Genomic DNA, 11,053 nt, shown 5'->3' with positions numbered 1-11,053 from the left:
AACACCACCATCTTCATCGATACCACATCTTCCATTTCAAATCAAATAATGTCTACTTTTCTAAACCAATAATACAAAAATGACATTTAGATGAATTCCAAAGTGGACCATGTGATCCACAACAATTCTACCATCAAACTTAAGATTAAAATAAAATAACATTGTTGTTTATAACGACTGTGTTTCCTCTTCAAGCTACATATTTTTGTATATTAAGGATTATGTAAGGTGAAGTTTAATTAATTTAAATGACTAACATTTTATGACGAGTTTTTCCATCACAATAAGATCAACATTAATGTTACTTTTTTAATTATGTTATGATGAAAAAACGTTACAATAAAATAGACATTTAGTGTCGGCCAATTCATATTGAATAATTGTTAGTGTCGAATTTTCATTGAACACAGAAGCAATTCTAAAACTATGCACAAAAATTCATCATTAATTTTCAAATTAATTCTTAAATTAACTTTTCAATTAAAGTAGTTTAGCATCAAAATGTTATTTTAAATTTTGTTTGATTTAGTATAGTCAACCAACTTTAAATAAAATACATTTTTAATATTAGTTTAATTTGTGTTAGTTTGGTTAACATTAATGACATTAAATTTAAAAAAAAAATCTCGTACTCCTCTATGCTCAATAAAAATAAAATATATAAAAAAAAATGTAAAGGAAGAAGATGAATGTAGAGAAAGGAGATGAGTATGAATGGAGGAGAATAATATGGAAGAAGCATATCAAGATTAAAATTATAGACAAAGGAGATGTGCATAAATAAAAAAGATTAATATCTATGAAGGGGATGAATGTGGGGATGCTGATAATAATATTATTTATTTTAATTAATTTTACTACATTTATTTATTTTAATTAACATTAATTAAGTGTCATTAAATTTATTTATTAAGTTAATTTTATTTATTTTTAACAATTTTTAGTTAACCAATAATAGTCCAACATTAGCCTATAATAATTTAAATCTAACAAATATATTTATTTATCAAAAAAAGTTAAAAATAATTTTATGTTTTTTCAACTTAAAAAAAAAGTTTCAAATATATTTATTTATCAAAAAAAGTTAAAAATAATTTTATGTTTTTTCAACTTAAAAAAAAAAAAAGTTTCGTTGTATTAGAATCAGTTTGTCCTATCCGTCCATCTGAATATATTGATCCATAAAACTAACACAAATATTTATTTATTAAAAAAATAAAAATACTTTTAAACTTTAATTAAGAAAAGAGTGATATTTTATATTATAATCGACTAATAACTTTGAATTTAGCCAACAATAATATTTAATATTTAAACTTATATTTTCTTTTAGTAAAAGATTTTATAATTATATATTTGACGTTATGTTTAATTAAAATATTTATTACAAATTTTCATGATAAGCGTTTCTATAACCACGTTACACTTTACCACAAAATTCCTTCCAAATTCTTTTAACGAATATTTAAATGTTTTGTGATGAACAAATTTACCAAAAATAAAATATTTTTCTTAACTAATAGACCTAAACTTCTGATTTTTCTTTTTATTGATATCTTTAAATTCATCTACTTGATAAACCAGTGACTAATTCTTTTAATAAATTATAAATAAAATTATTTCAGCTAATTCTATAAAAGTTTTACACAGCTAATTTCTCAAAAATTATTTCAGTAATATTTTTTAGATAAAATTATTTGTTGTAGTATATTATTATTATAAACGGTATTTTGAAATTTTTTTATTTATATTTTATATTTTATATTTTATGTTTAATAATATAATATAACCAAGAGTGATCAAAATAATAAATTAAAAATAAGTCAATATAAACGTGTGATTAATCGGATTTCTGGTCAACACTTCTCCGTTATTCTCGAAGGAGCAAAACATGATCAGAACAACAGCACATCAAAACCAAATTTTGTATTATTATTAGAATTTACGAATATTTATCTCCTAGTCATTTTTTGTCGCAAATTCTAATTAGCCTTTAGGAAATTATTGTTATTAATATTATTAGTATTAGTATAAGTATTATATTATATTATACTATTAGTTTGTTTATTTAAATTTAAATTCCTTATAAATTTTTACATTTTTAATTAAGCCTTTATTATTTTCTTTTATCTATCATGTTACACTTTTGTACTTTTTTTAATTAAAATTTTGTCGTTTATCTATCTCAACTGAATTTTTATTATTATTTTTTTCAACATAATCATTTAATTGTTGTTTTGTTTCGTCATATTTTTTACTTGTTTCTATACATTAAGAAATGAAATATTTCATGATTAAAATAAAGTAATATTATGAATAATATAAAATAAAAAGTAACTTCTATTATTTTAATTGAAAATATATTAGATAAAAAAATCGTCATACAGCAATAAGGAACGATCATTTTTTGCTATCAATCTCCTGTTATTTAACATATTTTCAATAAAAATAATAAAATTTATTTGTCATTTCATATTAATTATTATATTATTTTATATTAAACATAAAATCTCACTTTTTTAACACGTAAAAAAAATTAAAAAAATAGCGGAATAAGATAATTATCCTATCATCCTACTGCTAAAAAAAACTAAGCAACAAAACTTCAATTAAAAAATATAAACTTTTAAATATTTAATCAATAAAATAAAATACAATTAAAAAATATTCAAATTATGAAGTAATTAAAATTTAATTAAGTATTATTGGTTTCATATTTGAAAGGAATATTAGGTGGATTCCCAGTCATATTCCTTTATGAGTGACCATAATGATTTGATTAAGTATTAAAATAGTATTAAAAGTAGGGATAAAAAGATAATAATTAAAATTCCATCTTAATCAAAATCCACTCACCAACACCACCCAATCACTTGAGCTTCATAGCCAGATCTCATACTCCATTATTTAAGTTAGAGGTACAACCACTTATCGTACTATGTGGCCATAGTTTAATTCGTACGGAAAACAAACTATATAAATAATGGAGTTTCTTTTTAGGTTAAAGATTTAGTTTATTTTTCTATATTCCGTGAAGGTTTTCTACATAATTTTCTATAAACATTTCCATAAAAAAGGACACATTCTTTTGAAACTTTTACAAAATATTTATAGAAAAAATAATGAAATATAAAAGTTCTAATAGTGACACAAAACAAATTCTCCTTTTTTGTGTTCAAATTTATTTTTTAATTTTATCTTTTAAATAATTTTTTGCAATATTAAAATAATTATTTTATAATTTTTTTGTTTAAATTATGTATTTTAAATTTTAATTGTTCTTCTCAATTTGATTATTATTTTAAATTTAATTATTATTTTAACTAAAAAATTACTTACAAAATAAATAAAAACTATTTACCACAAAATTATAAAAATTATTCATATTTAATTTTGCATAGCAACAATAACAATAATTTTATTATTTATATTTAATTTTATATAAATGGAATGAAAAATAAAAATGCATTAAGTATATAAACTAAATTAAGAGTATTTAGAGTAATAGATGGTGATATATATATATATATATATATATATATATATATATATATATATATATATATATATATATATATATATATATATATATATATATATATATATATATATATATATATATATATATATATTAAATATTATGCATGGTTAACATACGAGAATACATATATACACAAACAGTTGACACACTCAATTATCTAGGTACATGGCAATGATGTCAGACTCATTGGTTGTGCACATGAGGTGGTTCCTAGGCTCTAGATAGTTTGAATTCAAGGGGTTATTACCCAAGCAGAGACATGGTAAGTCAAATAAGTCCAATGAATAAGATCTTTTGTGACTCTCATCATATAACCTACGATGCTCTAATTGAGTGTGAATAGTTATTAAAGTTCAAAATACCTTCTTATTGCACCTCCTCATGTCAAGGCATACACTAACCACAACCATCACCACAAAGAATTTCTTCTTGAAATTCCTTAAACATCATCATCATTATCATCATCATCATACATGGCTCACAACAACATTTTCACTTCAAATACTTACAATAAAAGTCATATACATAAATAATATCAACCAACAAACTACTATAAACATTTAAAGAGTAAACTATAACAAACAACGATACTAGCGCTCAGCGACACCTTCTGTCGCTCAATGCCAAAACCTTCATAAAAAGTGGCGCCCAATGCCTTGAATAAAAAATGGTTCACAAACTTGCAACACAAATTGGTGCTCAATGCCACACTACTACGGTTCAATGTTGTATAAGTTGACAACATGTGCATTTTGTGATTTTTGGAGGATCTTGAACCTATTCAATTGCTCAAATTGGTACTCATTCCTTAATACTTTCGTTCAAAATGGTTTTAAATATGAAAGAGGGTACCAATTTGTTCAATTTCTCAGATTCTAAATTATCCCAATCAACACATAATCACACAAAAACTCAACACAAAAACCAATCATCCAAAATAAATTAGTCATACACACCAAACAGACTCTATTAGATATATATAAGTCATGAGAAGGAAGAATGCGTACAAAAAATGCGTACAAATGCACATAAAAGGTGTTTAGTGAAAAAAAAAAAACTCAAAGAGAGTTTGCCTCCTGATTTATTAGAAACTTGTCCAATATTGTTGGAAGTCCCACATAGACTAGAGATAAGGCCAATTCACAATATATAAGTGGGTGCAATCCTCACCTTACAAGCCAGTTTTGTGGGGTTTGTTAGGAATCCAAGTGTGAGTCTAAGTCCCACATTGGCTAGAAATGAGAAAGTAGAGCACTATATAAGAATAAAGACTCATAAACCTATTGTCTTAAGGTTTTGAGTTGAGAGTAGTGTCAATGTCTTATGTGGTTGGACTCAAGTATCATTGGTGTTGTATCTCTCTTGTGATACCCCCTATATAGACCTAACAAGGGGTATCAGAGCCATTTTTCTTAGTATGCTCGGTGGTTGCAGTATTGTCTGATCTTCCACATCAAAAAAGATTTGGTTCCTTTTTTTTTCTTCTTGAGAATCTCAGTTTAAAGAAGTAGTGGGAGCTTTGGTCAAAAACAGCAGGAGCTTTAGTCAAAAGCAGTAGGAGCTTTGGTCAAAAGCAGCAGGAAAGCAACAAGAGCAATGACAATGGAAGAAGGGAAGGTGAAGATTGAGAAGTTTGATGGCAGTGACTTCGGGTTCTGAAAGATGCAAATAGAGGACTACCTGTATCAGAAGAAGTTGTATATACCCTTAACAGGGCAGAAGCCAACCGACATGGAGCAGTCAGAATGACATTTGTTAGATTGGAAAACACTCGGTGTGATCTGGTTGACATTAGCCAAGAATGTTGCGTTCAACATCATGAACGAGAACACAACCGTAGATTTGATGAAGGTGTTGTCAAATATGTATGAGGAGCCATCTACAGCCAATAGTGTATTTGATTCGCAGGCTAGTCAACCTAAGAATGGGTGAAGGTAACTCAATTACTAATCATATTAGTGAATTTAATACAATTATTGCACAGTTGACATCAGTGCAGATAAAATTTGATGATGAGGTGAAAGCATTAATTTTATTATCATCTCTTCCGAAAAGTTGGAGTGCAACTGTTACTACAGTTAGTAATTCTGCAAGTAATAGTAAGTTGAAGCTTGATAACATCCGTTACTTGATCTTCGAAGATGTTCGCAGGAAGAGTTTAAGGGAATCTTCTAGTTCTAGTTCTGGTTCAACATTGAGTACTGAAACTAAAGTAAAAAGTGGCTAGAAAGGTCGTAATCAAAGCCGAGGCAGATCAAAGTCTAGAGGGAGATCAAAACCAAAATTCCAGAATGATATCACTTGTTGGAATTGTTAGAAAAGGGGTCACTTTACAAATCAATGTAGTGCTCCAAGGAAGAACAACAACAAGCAAGATGATGATCAATCAGCAAATGCAACAACTGATGAAATTGAAGATGCACTATTATGTAGTCTAGATAGTCTGATTGACTCATGGATTATGGACTCAAGTGCGTCATTTCATACTACACCTTCCTTAGAACTATTATCTAACTATGTTCCAGAAAAGTTTGGGAAGGTCTACCTTGCAGATGGGAAATCTCTTGATATTATAGGAAGAGATGATATTAATATCAGAACCTCTAAGGAAGTGTGTGGACTTTAAATAATGTCAGACATATTCTTGCCTTAAAGAAAAACTTAATATCTATAGGGCAGTTGGATGATGAGGGGCATTACATCACCTTTGGAGATGGACATTGGAAGGTAATGAAATGTAATCTTGTTGTTGCTCGTGGAAAGAAGCAAGGATCTCTTTACATGATTGTAAATGAAGATATGATATCAGTTGCAGAAGTTGGCAACAGTTCCTCTTTGTGGCATAAGAGGCTTGGGCATATGAGTGAGAAAGGAATGAAGTTCATGGTCTCAAAAGGTAAAATACCTAACTTGAAGCATGTTGACGTTGGACCTTGCGAACATTGTATCTTTGGAAAGCAAAAAAAGGTTAGTTTCTACAAAATAAGTAAGTCGTCTAAAGTTGAAAGACTAGAACTAGTGCATACAGATGTTTGGGGGCCAGCTCTAGTGAAATACCTTGGAGGTTCACAATATTACGTAACCTTCATCGATGACTCTACAAGAAAGGTATGGGTTTATTTTCTTAAAAATAAATCTGATGTGTTTTCTGTGTTTGAAGATTAAATGTTTGAAGTCTGATAATAGTGGAGAATATGACAGTAGTCAATTCAAGGAGTTTTGTTCAGAGAACAGGATTAGAATAATTAAGACGGTTCCAGGAACACCAGAACAAAACGGTGTGGTAGAAAGAATGAACAGAACCTTGAATGAGAGAGCAAGATGTATGAGAATTCAGTCAGGATTACCCAAAGTATTTTGGGCAGATGCAATAAGCACAACAGCCTATCTCATAAACAGAGGACCATCAGTTCCTTTAGACTATCAGTTACTTGAAGAAGTATGGACTGGAAATGAGGTAAACCTTTCACATATGAAAGTTTTTTGTTGTGCTTCTTATATTTTGTTGAACTCTAATAGTAGAGATAAATTGGACCCTAAGTCAAAGCGATGCTATTTCATTGGTTATGGATATGACATGTGTATGGCTACAAGTTTTGGGATGACCAAAACAAGAAAATTATCAGAAGTAGAAATGTTACTTTAATGAAAACATGTTCTATAAGGATAGGACTGCAGAATTTGCAAATGCAAATAAACAGCTAGAGCAAGTATCATTAGAAGAAATTTCAGAAAGTGATGTAGTCAACAGAAGGAAAAATACAGAAGTATAGCTTGACTTAGAGTCTGGGTCAGAACTTGAACAAATAGTAGAGTTGGTAACTCCTGAATTACCGACTAGAAGGTCTAGCAGAACAATTGTAGCACCACAAAGGTATTCTCCTTCATTACATTACTTGTTATTGATTGATGCTAGTGAGCCAGAGCATTTTACTAAGGCTATGCAAGGAGATAAATCTATTAAGTGGGAGCTAGCAATGGAAGATGAGATAAAGTCTCTTCAGAAGAATAAGACATGGTCTTTAACCAAGCTTCCAAAAGGAAAGAAGGTTTTTCAAAATAAATGGTATCAGAGCTTATGGTTAAAACCGGCTCAAAGGAGTGCAGTATGGTCCTAGTATCGAAAGTCTTCTTGACAAGGGTTCTAGGTAAGTGTGTCCCATTAAGAAACGAACGGCGGTACGTAAAAGGGTAGAAAAAGAGTACTCATGGTTGGGAATGCTTCCGCTGGAGGGGGAGTGTACCAATGTGGTTGAATGGACTCACCCTTGAGAGGGAGATAAAAATACTTCCTAGTGTAGTCGTGGTCGTAGGCATACACATTGTACGCCGAACCACGTTAAATTCTCTATGTCTATTTTTCTCTCTTTTATTCTTTCTTTTATTGCCTTGCTCCTGACTGGGTTGAGTTAGGCTTAAAGTCCACTTCTAAACATGATATCAGAGCTAGGTTAGAGCCTATCCTAACGAGATTTCTTGGAAATTCTGTTCCACCCACTATCGGACCGCTAACGAATCACCCACTAATTTTTAGTCCCACGCATGAGATGAATATACCTCGACGTGAGAGGGTGTGTTGGAAGTCTCACAACCAGTGGCGGATCTTGCCCAATAATATTGGAGGAGCCAAAAAATGTACTCAATTTATATTTTTAATTATTATCACTATACAATAAAAATTAATACATAATTTAATATAACCGTAACTACAAAACAAATCACACATATCTAAAGTATTGTTTTTTCAGATTTTTAAACTCATCAATAATTAAATAAAAACTAAAAATTTCAGCTATTTCTTTTAATATAAATATGAAAACCTTTCTAAATAATTAATAGAAAATTTCTTATGTAACTCGTTGAACTTTAAGAAAAGGATCTTCTAATTGAACAATATGATTATTAGTATTATGTTTCAGAATATGTAAAAAATTGAATTAGTCTTGTTTTCATCTTCACATGTAGCTTTTTTTTTATCACTTTAAAATAATGAATCTATTATCTTATTCTTCATTAATATTTACCACAACCTAATAAAAGATTGAGAGTTCCTAAAAATGATTAAAATCAAAAAATAATTTATTACAATCTAATAAAAAATGAGAATTCCTAAAAAAATCTATGATAATAAAGTCATAAGTCAAAATCGGTTATGAAAAACACATCATACATTACTTTTACTTCTATATTCATAAAAAATAAATATAAGACTCATGAGATAAAAGATAATGCTAACTATTAAACAAATATTTCAGGATGAAGTAAGACATGAGAATTTCCTTTTTTTCTTCAATAGTAAAAGAGAAAAAATGAAATTAAAAGAAAAAAAATAATAAGTTTGTATCCAACTTCTTTTTTAAAAGCGAAAAAAAAACATGTGAGAATAATAGATAAATCTAATATGTAAAAAAACTCAAAAAGATAATAAAAAAAGAAGTATCTTAATAAATATTTTTAATTTTTATTATATTTGATTTTATGTTTTATCATTTATTATTATTAAATGTTATACTTTATAAAAAATTAAAAAAATACCTAATTTAAAAATCATATTTTTTTAATATAAACTACATATAATTTAAATTTTTTAAAAAACATTAAAATTTTCTAAATTACATATAATATAAAAAAATTAAAAAATTTGGGAGGGGGGGCCATGGCCCCTCCCTGCTCCTTAAAACATCCGCCACTGCTCACAGCAACTAGATATGAGGCAAATTCGCAATATATAAGTGGGTGCAATCCTCACCTTACAAGTCAGTTTTGTGGGGTTGAGTCAAAGCCCACTTCTAAACATGGTATTAAAGCCAGGTTAGAGTCTATCCTAGCAAGATTTCTGGGGTTGAGTTAGGTTTAAAGTCCACTTTTAACATGGTATCATCATATAAGGGAAAAAATAAAGCCTAATATGTATCATCATAAAACAAAATATTTGATAATAATAATAATAATAATAATAATAATAATAAAAGAGAATAAAACATATGATATGTTTATCAGTAAAATTAAAATCAGAAGAGATATGATATCTTTAGCAGGCACACAAATAATGACACCATGAAGATCACTCTTACAGTCTCACATTTTCAATCAGGCTAATAGAGAATGATAACTTCTAGAGAGAAGGGAGAGAACTCTAGATAAGTGATGTATAGAGAGATTATGTGTTTTAAAATAATGAAATTCGTTTATAACAAAACTATTTATACTAAAATCTTTTAATATTAAAATATTTGTCTCATTATTTTTAAACTACTATCACATCTAAAATGCTATTTTCTAATATTTTGAAGAAAATAAATATAATGGTATAGCATTTTAAATTTGTAAGATTTTTTTTTTAGTAAACACCGATCAAATTAATAGACCACTACACTTGGCGAAACTAAATTAGATACTTTGCATACATTTTACTAGTTAAAAACATTATTTTTAAAATCGAAATTATATATTTTTTATTAGTCGAAAGTCTATTTTTATACATGAACCATTATCTATGGTTTTAAAAACTGTAATTTTTCTCCTTGTAACCAAGTACAGACATTTAAGACCATATTAACGCAATTTTTTGGACTTGAATTATAAAAATATGCATACAAGTTATACTATTTATGAAATTTTAAAAAAAGACAATTATATATATATATATATATATATATATATATATATATATATATATATATATATATATTCAGAAAATGCAAGAATTAGTTTAAAAATTATTACTCAGAATCTAAATCTAAAGATAAGAGTACACGTGTAAGATATATAAATCCAAAAGACCTCGTCATATATGCTATTATCTGCATATGTAAACATGCTTATCACGCATACGTTACATAAATCACACGTAGAATCATTGCTCTATCATATACGCGTATATCTTGTCTTTTTCTCGTATATTTTCTGTATTTTATAATTAATGCCACTGTGGGACACAACAGGATAAATATTTCATATCAATAACCTACTTTTCAAAGAAACTAAAATAATTGTGTTGCCGTAAAACGCATATGAAACTGAATAAATAATAGTTTTGTTGAACAATTTGAAATAAAAAAAACATAGAGAGATTTTAATCGACAAATTACAAATTAATTATGTAATAAAACTTACATCACTCTCGGTTCAAAATCTTCAATACAATAATAAGTCTTTCACACTTGAACTGTAATAAGTTTTTTTTTTTTTTTTATACAATATGAATGTAAAATATCTATAGATTTTATCAATAATCAATTTTTATTAAAAATCTTATTGACTAATTTTAATAGAATATTTATTCTTAATATCTACAAAATTCAAATATAAGAAATTTTCAAGAAAACAAATTCAATTTCTCTCATTTACTTGTTATTTTTTTCTTATAAATTGAATTAATCTGGTTAATTTGAGGAATCAAAATTATTTGTCTAAAGAGAACCAATAATTGCTGATTTCTTTATTCAACTGCTTACAGCTAGACTTCCATGTGAAAAGAGATAGCTGTACATTAGATCATATTTGCTTAAA

This window comes from Vigna unguiculata, chromosome 5 (genome assembly GCF_037176805.1).
Source record: "Vigna unguiculata cultivar grain cowpea cultivar isolate G323 ecotype 2 chromosome 5, ASM3717680v1, whole genome shotgun sequence".
In the NCBI taxonomy this organism is placed as follows: Eukaryota; Viridiplantae; Streptophyta; class Magnoliopsida; order Fabales; family Fabaceae; genus Vigna; species Vigna unguiculata.
Note: the sequence above shows the minus strand (reverse complement) of the source record.